The 12,187-nt window shown below is 38.4% G+C and overlaps 1 protein-coding gene across 1 annotated transcript in view; it reads right to left on the bottom strand.

The window, feature by feature from the left end:
* The window catches only part of LOC124161188 (leucine-rich repeat serine/threonine-protein kinase 1), a 348,442-nt gene that overhangs the window by 148,508 nt on the left and 187,747 nt on the right, over positions 1–12,187 (bottom strand). The gene's annotated exons all lie outside the window — the stretch shown is intronic.

Here is a 12,187-nt window from a genome sequence, read left to right as displayed (position 1 = left end):
GGGGATATCCTTGGGAAAAATATACTTTATTACTGTAATTGTTAGATTTCCGTTGGCTACAACAAAATTCTATACCTGTTAAAGTGCAGGCAAATGACTAGTTTACCCTCTTAAAATTTTATTTTCATCTGAGCTGGTTGTAGAACATAAGCGCGGTGGTTAATAATTTTTCCCGGGGAAAAGACGTTTGAGTCATAACTTCGCGAGGGCTACCAATGAAGTAAGAAAAAAAGTTTATATTGAGCGTTCTATAGTCTATTTTAATGCATTAACGAGTTATGAGCAAAAATTTCACCAATGTGCAAGCATTGACCCTCATGGGATGGTCAATGTTTTGGTCAAAGTGGGCGTGGCTTGTCCTACCCAAGTAATTCCGGTAACACTTCGCTCCACGCTCGAAACCAGTGGTGCCCCCTCCAGATATTTATAACCTCCTCGGTGTACATGCACATCAAATTTTCAACTCAATATGGTAATACCAACCCTTAAAAACAATTGAAAAATAAATTCTGCACATTCAGACTTCTGACAAAACACACGAACGGTTTAGCTAATGAATCCTTCTACAAACGATATTTGATGACCTGTGAACGGTATTGACCTACTTTTAGTATTAATACGTTATTTTCCAAGCGTTGATGTCAAATAAGTTAAAATAATTGAAGATAAAACCACCAACTTTACAAATATTAACCACACCGTTCGATGTGTGCAAACAATTGACGGAAAAAGAAAGGATATTTGCTAGCGTTTAACTGAAGATGACCTTTTCGTAGCTCAATTAAGACGATGTAACAAAAAAACGACACACAACAGTCTAACTATGAATGTTCCAACAATCAGCAATACACGAAACAAACCCATACCCTGATTAGAAGTTGCATACCCAGGTGGGAATTGAACCCACGATCTCCGATTTGGCAGAGGGATGAAGAAAATGATATTTGCTTCACCTCGCGGTGGAAACTCCTCTAGGGAGAAGACGCGAGGGAAAAGAACCAGAACCAGCCCGGAATCAAGAGAGCCAACGAGTGAAAACGGAACTGGTTTTATCTGTATAATACGTAACAGGTCGCTCAAACTGAAAGGTATGGGTAAAAAAAATGTTTCAAAGGAGGTTCGAGACGAAATGTAGGAGAAAATAGCAGTGCGGTCTGCTCGGTTAAGTCCGGTGGTTTTTCGCGAAGACCTTGTCGACCATCTCGAAGGATTTGCCGCTGACCACTGTAGCGATTTGGCAGGTGGCATGCAGAAATCCGGTCGGAGAGTAGCGGTGGCAAATTAAAAAAAGAAAAAGAAAATTCTCACGAAAAGCGAGCAGAAAAAAAAGGTACACAACATTCCTACCACATCTTTTTTTATCCTTACAAATCCCCCCGATTGAAATTTTTTATCCCGCACTGAGATACGTTAAAGCTTAGGCGTCGTGATTGAAGTGAATCGGGTTTACTCCACATTTAAACACCTTTTTATTTATAGAAATAAAATTGCATTTTCCACAATTATTGTAATGAGTACGACGCGTTTCGGCTCGCACAGCCATCATCTGGAGCAAGACCAGTCTATATAAGACCAGTATTCAATTAGATGAGGGCTCTTTGAGCCGAAACGCGTCATGCGCATTCAAATTGAAGTTTCAATGATGGAAACTTGCAACTTCCTTACATTTCAATAAGTAGAAATTCCATTATATCACGCCTGAATCGGTTAAATTCATACTTTTTTATTCAGTTTACGCCGAATTTTCATTATAAGTGGAAATACTGGGTTATCATTGTACAACCATTCCCCACCCAACGAGGAGCTCGTACTTATTCACCAACACCTAAACTTACGTTACATAAACGAAGTTTGACATTCATAGGGCCCACAATGTATAATGCCTCATCGGATTCATGTCTGGAAGGAAAACACGTACTTCAATTATGAAAAATATCCCTTCATGGCTGTTTATATGACAAATTATGAGGCATATGTTCCCTTTAAAATAACTATATAAATAAATAATATAAATATAAATTAACATATGCATATATAATGAACTTTCAAATAAATTTTTCCTTATATTTATCTTTTTTATAACTGCGAATCTTTCGCACTTAAATTCCTTATCCTACACTGGGATATATATAAGCTTCCGCGACGTGATGGAAATGACTTGGGTTTACTCAATCTTTATAAAACTTTTTATTTATTAACTCCTTTATGTATACATTCATACGACGCCACAAGCGTAAGCATACAAATAAATACAAGAAAGGAATAGGAACACATGAGAGAAAAAGGACAAGGACGACGGTGCTCAGGTAGTTGAAAAAATCCAGAAATCAGAGGAAAATTTTCAGCCTGACTGGGATTCGAACCCAGAACCTATTTGTTACCGGTCGAGTGCTATACAGTACGCTTAGATTATCATGATTTCCGTGGGGATTTATGAACATAAAACGTCCTTTGATTTGACCCACAAGAGTAATCAATAGATGGAACTGGGGAAGCTCACCACTGACTAGCAGCAGATATGGACAAGGACACAAGAATGAAAGTAAAGATACACAGTCACACGATAGCTGGAATGAGCCTCTAACATACGTTTCGGGCACGCTAAAGTGAAGCAAGCCAATATGGCCGATGCACTCCTTCATATATTCACACGACGAAAGAAGCGCAAACGCAAAGTAATTAAAGAGATAGAAAATAAAGGTATAGGAACTCATAACAGAAAAAAGGACGAGGACAACGGTGCCGTGGTAGGGGAGGTGGATGTATTCATCTACCTCAACACCGTTATCCTCGTCTTTTATCCTGTTTAGTATTCCTACCCCTTTCTCATCTATCCGATGGAGTTATTTGTATTTCTAAGTATTAAGGATCAAGACAATTTTTCATTATGAGTGGAAATAAGGTATAGATGGAGCAAGTACTCAGCGGGGAGGGGGTGTTGAAAACAGTGTTAGAGGGTAGAATGTTAGGTAAACGAATGAGACGGAGGAAAAGAAGAGGGGTTTTAGATCTGGGCGGCGGTAGACTATGTGCTTGTGATTTGGTAATTTTCTCATTTAATACGAAAATGCACTTTTCATTTAAGGTTAATGCTTCCTAAGTACTCCATGAAAACCTACCTTAGTAGGTAGAATACTTTAATAAATAAATAAAAGTGGAAATACTGGGTTATTACTGAACAACCATTCTTCCTTCACCCAACGAAGAACCCGTGCTTCTTTACCCAAAACTAAACTTGCGCTATTTCAACGATTTGTATCAGGTTTAGGGCCCAAAATGTTTAATGCATTATTAGATTCATGTCTGGCATGAAATAACGTACTTCAACTACGAAACACGTCCTTTCTGAGCTGTTTATAAGTCAAAGTATGGGTGGTATTTTCTTTTGATTGTAACATTGATTAGTACAATGTACTTTTAAAATTTTCACCTAATATTTATTGACTAGTAAAACCTATTTTTCAATGATAAAATAAAATAAAATGGTTAATTTCCACACACTTTTTTTATTAACGAACTACCGACCCGGTTTCGACACGTAGTGTCATTATCGAAACCGGGTCGGTAGTTCGTTAATAAAAAAAGTGTGTGGAAATTAACCATTTTATTTTATTTTATCATCATGAACATTAAACATTTCCACCATATATCGCCGGACACTGTGAACTATTTTTCAATTATGGTAGCCGTAGCACAGGCTATTCTTCATGGCGGCGTAATGCTCATTTCCCAATTACGTAAACAAGGCTCCGTTCTCTGTGACGCCTTTGGAGTAATAATATAAAAAACTATGATTATTACTTCGCTTTTTATTCTAACCTTCAGGGAATAAATGTGAATGAAAAAAGATCAATTTATATGATCACAAATATTTTTAGTGAGTTATTCAATAGTTTGCGTAGTTTACAATAAATACGGATTTTACGTCGCTTCACTTTTGAAAAAAGAAGTGCATTTCATTAATTTCTGTTCTTTCGCGTGATATTTTATTGAATTTTATAGGTAAAGCAGAAAAAAAACTCCAAGCCGTGAGTAAATATTATAGTTCTACATACTAGAGGTTGAAACGTCCCTAAGCAACCAACGCCTACAATAAAGCATAGGAATGTACGCAGAGATTTCATCATTTGCTGACTTAATTTCTTTCATCAAATATACTTTACGTGATTTTTATAATTAAACGCATGAATAATTATAAGAAAGTGTAAGAAAGAATAATTTTATAGAGTAACGAGAGGAAATTTAAGTAACGACACTATCAGAGGACGGCGCACACTCGGAGAACATAGAGAAATATTATATACATTCATAAATTCGTAATTTTTCCAGCGAAATTTCACTTTTTAATTTGCTGCTATACAGTTGCATTTCTTACTAATACTCTTTACTTGCAAAGGCCTTCATCGGCCAACAGCGCATTAAAAAAGTTCTAAACCATCTCTTGGTCATTACTAATTGTAAGTTTCCGCCACAGAAAGTTCACCACGATCTTCAACATGAAACCTCGAGTGAAAGATCCACAGAGAAAAAAAATCATCCGCCTTGACCGGGATTCGAACCCGAATCCCCCGATTTCCGGTCGAGTGCTTTAGCCAGTTAAAGTACGGAGGCGTCATTCTTCCCTATAGGTCCATTTTTGGACACTACCGGACAAGGTGTTGTTGGACTGCTGAGCATATGATGCCACAAGTAGTCCAAATCGTGCACACAGCGCCACAGCCAGAGAGCAGGCCCGGACATAGAACACATAGAGGTGTTCGCTCTTGACTAGTTTTAAGTATACCGGGACTAGCCACGGTGATAACTTATACGGAAGTCACCCGCAATCCACAATCGTACGAAAGAATTCACAGGGAAGAATGACGCCTAGGTAGCTTAACTGGCTAAAGCACTCGACCGGAAATCGGGGGATCCGGGTTCGAATCCCGGTCAAGGCGGATAATTTTTTCTCAGGATCTTTCGCACGATTGTGCATTGCGGGTGACTCCCGTATAAGTTATTACCGTGGCTAGTTCCGGTTTACTTAAAACCATGAAACCTCGTATGTCGCAGAAATGTAAATCCCTTAAGTCTCAGAGGTGCCTGAGGACCCTCCATCTTATTAAAAACGAGTCTATACTCACAGCACGACGGCTTCCAAGGTCGGCGAGATATCCTCTCGAGCGAACGTGCGTGGAAAGGGATAGAAAATAAAAACACAACTCTCAGCTAAAAAAATACGGACATCACGAATACCTTCGGAGATGCTAGGACGTTTTCATTCAATCGACTGAGAGGAGGCTTCAACCACACTACGACCGGAAAAACATTCTAAAGACTTCAACTCAAGATGCCATTTCGTTGAGGAAAGCTTTCATATAAAGGAACCACAAATATAGGTAGGGCGTGTTTACTTATTCCGCCAACGGTGAGAAAGCATTTGACAGAGTGAAGTGTAAAATACCATAGAAAAGTTCCTTAACACATTAAATGCTGGTGTCTTGAATTCAAGACAACACTTCCAACCGTTTCTTGGCCAACTATTTCCCTCAGTATTTGCTGCTGGTGATATTTGGCATTGAGTGCAACAAAAAATTTATAAAAGCAGAACATAATACCCTTGACACTTCGCGTCCATATGAGCCATATATGTATAGGTTATCTAAAGGTTCCCTGCCTTTACTGTTAAAATATGACTCCAGCAGGAAGAGTGGAAAGTTGTAATATCCACGTGGCAAATATTTACTAATTTGCAAATTTTTTCCGATATCATTTCCTCCCATTTATTCCATTCTCATTTTTTCTAATTTATTTACTGCTCCAATCATAACAAAAATTGCCTTCTCTAGTGGCTTGCTTTACGCATATTTTTAGCAGTGAGTGTGTTAAGAGGACACATACTTATTGATCGAAATTTACCATAAAACCATGGTGGGGTGACTTTGTGTCAAGCTCACGTGTCACGAAGTCACCACACAAAGTGCATGCATTCCAGTTTTTCCCTCACATGTTCAACAAAATAGCTTGATTTAATCCATATTATAGAATAATTTGCCCAACATATTCATAAACATATGTACATACCTGTTTCAGATGTGTCTTAAACAGAAATGTTTTCACGATATAAAGTTTCTCTCCTTTTCCGAAAGCGTAAATAAATGGCATTGCTAGAAAATGGTGTCAGAAGGACTAAACGTGCTAAGAAGCTCCACCAGTTTACCGCAACATGCTGAAGCATGTCTGCCAAATGAAATTCGGAGTACATCTCTTTCATGCGAGGAGGTAGTAAATACCTGAAGGGGGCACCACTGGTTTCGAGCGTGGAGTGGCTTGACTAATACATTGACAATCCCATAAGGGTCAATGCTTGGTGGAATGTTTGGTCATAACTCGATAATACATTAAAATAACCTATGGAACGCACAATACAAACATTTTTTTCTTACTTCAACGTTAGGCTTCGCGAATTTATGACTCAAACGTCTTTTCCCAGGGAAATATTATTATCAATAACCACGGTTACGTTCTACAACCAGCTCAGCTGAAAATAAAATTTTACGAGAGTAAACTAGTCTTTTACCAGCACCCATACTGGTATTTAAATTTATAATAGCCGACGGAAATCTAACAATTACAGTAAAAAAGTATATTTTCAAGGATATCCCCACCAGTAAAGTGGTTAAAAGAAACAGAGTTCTAAATTAATATAAGTATCGCGAATGATGGGAAAAACCCAAGACAATCACCGGCGAAATACCTACTAATGATTATGGAAGCATTTTTCACTTAATTGTAGTTCATTTTCAGAACAAAACTTAGCCTCCTCAAAATATCAGTCGGAGACTTAAGTCCAAAAATTGTCAAACCAAGATGGCGGATCTTTGACCGCGCAAAAAACTCGGAAACAGCGCCTCCGGATATTTGCAACCTCCTTGCGCATGTCTGACAAACGAAATGCGGAGTACATCTATTTCATGAGACGAGCGGTCGTGTCGCAAGATTAAAAATACGAAAAATGGACCCCTTGTGGCCAAGTCACCCCATTCTACGGTAATCCATGAGAAACCTTTAAATTTAGAAATAAACGCGTATTTTATCACAGGTCAACTTAATGCACCCTGTACACATCTAGTTAATAGCATGTGTTTTAAATGAGTAATGAGTCACGTAAAATATAAAAAAATCGACAGCACTATGTAAAAAGAGATAAAAACGGGCGCGGAGAACAACGACGATCAAAATGCTGCAGCTGGTAGCACACCTCTTTCCATTTCCCACACAGGAGTGCCAAACCTGACGTGACGCGAGTATGTAATTTTATTTCGGACGCCAAAATAACATATTTAAAGGTCTTAAATATGCACCGGCTGAATCCATCATTGAATTTTAAAAAGTCTTGCCTTTCCTCTCATTTAATATTCTCTCAGCACGTAGCGGAGAGCCTTATTATTTTAGCTCTTGCCTGTTCAGAACATAAATATCAAGTGGAAGACATTCTTGGCAATTTACTTTGCCAGTCGCGCTAATGCCGCGTGCGGCGGATCTCAAAATCTCCAGCGGGTTTGGAGAAAACAATACACTCACGGAATGTTTGGTATCACTCGCCGAATTCGAAGTGTGCAAGAAGAAAAGCCGAGTTTACACTGTGTAAAGATGTTATACAAACAAGTGATATATAACATGTTTTACGAAAAATTTACAAATCCGTGTAACATATCACACGTAGCATAGTGCTATAAAACAAAAATTGATCCCGCACGAAGCGGAAAACCAAAAACTTGTTGTACATCGCGAATTTTTGTTTTAAAACACAATGTTACATGTAACTTGTTAAAAGGATTTGTAACTTTTTCGTAAAATATGCTATATGTTCCTTGTTTATACAACATGTTACTCAAAGTAAACGCAGCTTAAGACAAACATCAAGTCTATTCTCCTGTATTAACAGCCATAGTCACAGTTATCATAAAGCAGATTTGCCTGTATTTGAATCCCTTTTTCACCACCGAACCATTGCGACCATGTTTATAAAACCACGGTCCCCCTCACTCATTAAGTTCATGCTATTTTGAATAACTTAGTTGAAAACCTAAATTTAAAATACTTTGAATCACAATTAAAAATATATAAGCGGTATTTTTATGAGCAACATCATCTCATTGAGATGGAAAATCATTTTCCAAGACGGGAAAATTAAATCAAGACAATCCTTCGCGATATAAGATTTGGATTCGTTCTGGTTTCCCTAAGCTGAAAACAGAACTAAAGCCAGCCTCCAATAATTATAATTTGAAAATGTTCGAAATGCAAAAGGGAAATATGCAGGAGCAATGGGAACTTTTAGGGAGCTAACTGAGGGAATTAGTAATAATTAACAAAAAATACAGCCACATTTTCACGGTAAAAAATTCTTTTAGAATTAATGTTGAAAATACGTTAAATGTGTATTTTAGTTGTGTCTTTGATAGTTGCTTACCTCCCGGTGAAACCAATGTATGGATATATCCATTCCTAATTGCATCGGTTGGTGACTCCACACGCAGTTACTCTTATGTTTTTCGAACCAATCATCCCCACTGAAGAAACTAAAGTCTTTAAATCCCTGCCTCGCAGTAAATCTGCTGGTCATGACGGTTTAAAAAATATGATATTAAACTTAATTATCCATGATGTTCCACCAGTACTCTGTTTTAATTTAAGTCTGGCCAGTGGAGTATTTCAAAATTTTCTTAAAGCATCGGTTATTGAACCCCTTTTTTAAGAAAGGAGATGGACATCTATCTCAAAATTAGAGACCAATTTCTCTATCGCCAATTGTTTAAAATATATTAGAAAAATAGTGAAAATTAGACTGATAAATTATCTTGACACAAATTCTTCAGTGGAAGCCAATTTGGCTTTAAAAAAAGATATATCTAGTGAAGATGTTCGAGAAATTTTTCATGCTTATAACTCAGTGAACTGAAACAAACGCAATGCTGATTTGTTTATGAATATCTACAAGACCTTCGATGCAATAATCACGATTTTCTCTTATTTACACTTGAGAGAGCCGGTATTCGGGAATCCCTCTTCAGTGGTTCCAGAGTTATTTGGCAAATCGCTCCTAATGTGTGGCAGTTGATTACAAATACAATGACAACGACCTCTGTAGCTTTGAAATTACGGGGTAGGGCTTTGTATATTTTTTAACAACCCATAGCTCCCTTCCGGAATAATTTACTCATTTCCTAACTTAGAGGGATACATGATAGACTGACCAGAGTTGAAAGACAGCGTATAAACAGAATAAAAATTAAGACTGCGGCTGCTTGCTTTGCCAAGGCCCACGATCCGTGTGAAGCCAAGACGCCGCACTGTTTTTGCCTCTTTTTCTACTCGCCAAAATTCTTTCCCACACCGACATACTGTTTTGCTTTATTCATACTTGAGCCGTCCTGGACCTGGTCCAGCGAGACGTCTGGGGATGAGAATCCACGCGCGGAAGGCTTGGACGTGGGAATTGATCGCGCACGGCCGTGACAAAGGAGTCACGCCACGCCCTGTCGAGGGTGGTGGACGGGGAAAACGGGTGCCAGCCACGCCGCTGCCGTGCCAAGGAGACCGGAAAAATCGAACCGCTCAACGATTCGGCAGGTGACAATGGGGAACAGTTCCGGATGGATGGAGTGGTAACCATGGGGACAATACAGAGGAGGTCGCACCCACTACCCCACAGCTCTAAAGTAGATTGTATTCCTCCATAGTCCATGATGGAACGTCAAGAAAGAAGAAAAATATAGTGTATAAACTATCCAGTCCCTGAAACACCTAGGAGAACGCCCATTGGCTGGGGACTACTCATCAGCGAATAAAAGAAATCTATCCTACTTGGTCTTCGTCTTCAATAGTTCGACCTTCTCTCCTATGGACCTACGAAACCGATGCCCACAATATAAAAATCCGAAATAAACTTGAAACGTTTAAAAATAAATCCGCCCTCCCCTACCTTTCTCAACTTAATAGAATCCACGACATCCTCTCCACACACAAACTCCCTACCGTCAACTAGTTTGTCTATCAAGACGTGGTTCCACGGTACATTAACACGTAGTTAATGTACGTTTGCATGAATGATTTTGGTGGACCGGAACGGAACATGTACGAATGAATAAAACAAATTAGAACAGGTTCTATTTTCTGTGCATGCATTCGCACAAGTTGGATGGTTACACGGTGCATTTTGGCGTTCATTCTCGCGTTCAGACATTTAGACACTAACCCGTATGTGTTGATGTATCGTGTAACCAGGCCTTTAGCTAGTGAATAATTTTAAGTCCGGGCTTGGAGCAACTAATAATACGCTATTAACAGACATTTAGAATAATGATCAAACGATTCCAACTACATTCATACTGTCTCATTAAGTCACTCGCCTATGACTCTTTCCTACGTCTATTCTTCTTCTATATTTAAGAAATATCAATTGTTTCATTATTTCTCTTGAAAAATGTCAAAAAAATGCAAAATATAAAAAACGAGAAAAGAAAACAGAAAAAAATAAAAATATGAAACTAAGAAAATTGCAATAGAAAAAAATTACTTGGAATGAAAAATATACAAATAATGGAAAAATCGCAAAAATTTACTTGCTCTCTTTATTATAACATAAATAACACGCTACCCATACAACACAAGCAGATGCGCAATATAATTATTTCATTGTTAATTAGCTAGTTGTGGTAAACATGGCTTACCTGTTCAGCGGTACCGCGTTGCAGGGGCGATAAGTAATGTGAGTCGTATTCTGCGCATTTTATGACCGTCAAAAAAAGGGTCCAAAAAATGTCCACTAATCCGTACATCTGCATTCCTCAAATGACCACCAGATAATTGCTCCGAGCGGAAGTGGGGGCCGCGCAAGGGATATTCCTGCTAGGTGCAATAAATGCAAGTACCAGGTGTATGACATAGAGCGAAGTTGCGATTTTATAGCATTGCTATTTTACTGACTAAAACTTCACTGAAACTTGAAAGTGAAATTTACTTTCGAGAATTTAATTTTGGTTCCGTCAGTTATATCTATTATATGCCTCGAACGGCTGAAAGAATTTTTTTTTCATAACACATTAAGATGACTGTAGGCAACACACATATATAACTACATACCTACCCGAGAGACGACCTACTGCCGAGCAGTGGCGGGTATATGGGGGGGGGGATAGTTCCCCCCCCCCTTGGATATCGTATTTACACTAAATAAAATATTTAATTTTTTCCGACCCCCACTACTGCTGGAATTATAACCCCTACTCAGCCCCCCCCCCCCCTTGTCCCTATCCTATCTCCGCCACTGCTGCCGCGGCATGCCGTTGGCATACTAGCAGTGGCGTAGCCGGGGGTGGGGTACAGGGGATCCGGACCCCTACTTACCCCGAAATATAAAATGACTATTATTTCCCATTATAAAAGAAAAAATATATTGAAAAATCATGAATTTACAAAATATTTCTTTAAAAAATGAAGTTTTTTCGATCATGAAAAGTGTTAAAATTAGTTTAACACCCATTACTTAGTACTCTGTTCTTCAAAAAGTTTTCTCCCTGGTTTTGGACCTCCCCCCAAATGAAATTCCTTGATACGCCAACTCATTATAGTAATATGCGAGGTTTGGAGTCTTGCGGTCGGGAAAGTTGGGTTATGGGTAATATGCGGAATACGGACAGTCGTGGTCAAGGCAACTTTGGGCACTGTGCGGGAAACGGACATTCCTAACTCTAGGTTGGGACAAGATCTCAATTTCCTCCCATCCTGACTTTTCCTGACTTTTTCCTGACCAAAATCTTGATATATCCTGACTTTTTCTAGCGTTCGCCATAAGTTTTAACGCATGAAGAAAGATGTCATAAGAGGTCATATACAAGGAAATAGCTCAAAATATGCAACACTTCAGTATTTTTTAATTGTAATATCAGAAAAACTTACAAGAAATGTTACTACTGTACAGTACTACACGTTAGGTACTTTGGTACTTTCCAAACAAAATATGGCCACTGTGGACTAGCAATCATTGTGACTTAATCATTAGTCAAAACAGTAAAAAAAACAAGGTGAACAAAACAATCACAATTTACTTATTTTAAGTACACTTCACACATAATAATAGTTCTTTCATAGTGACTTTCCAAACAAAAAATGGCCACTGTGGACTAGCAATCACTGTGACTTA

This window comes from Ischnura elegans, chromosome 6 (genome assembly GCF_921293095.1).
Source record: "Ischnura elegans chromosome 6, ioIscEleg1.1, whole genome shotgun sequence".
NCBI lineage: Eukaryota > Metazoa > Arthropoda > Insecta > Odonata > Coenagrionidae > Ischnura > Ischnura elegans.
The sequence above is the reverse complement of the archived record's forward strand: the minus strand, read 5'-3'. Positions and strand labels throughout refer to the sequence as shown.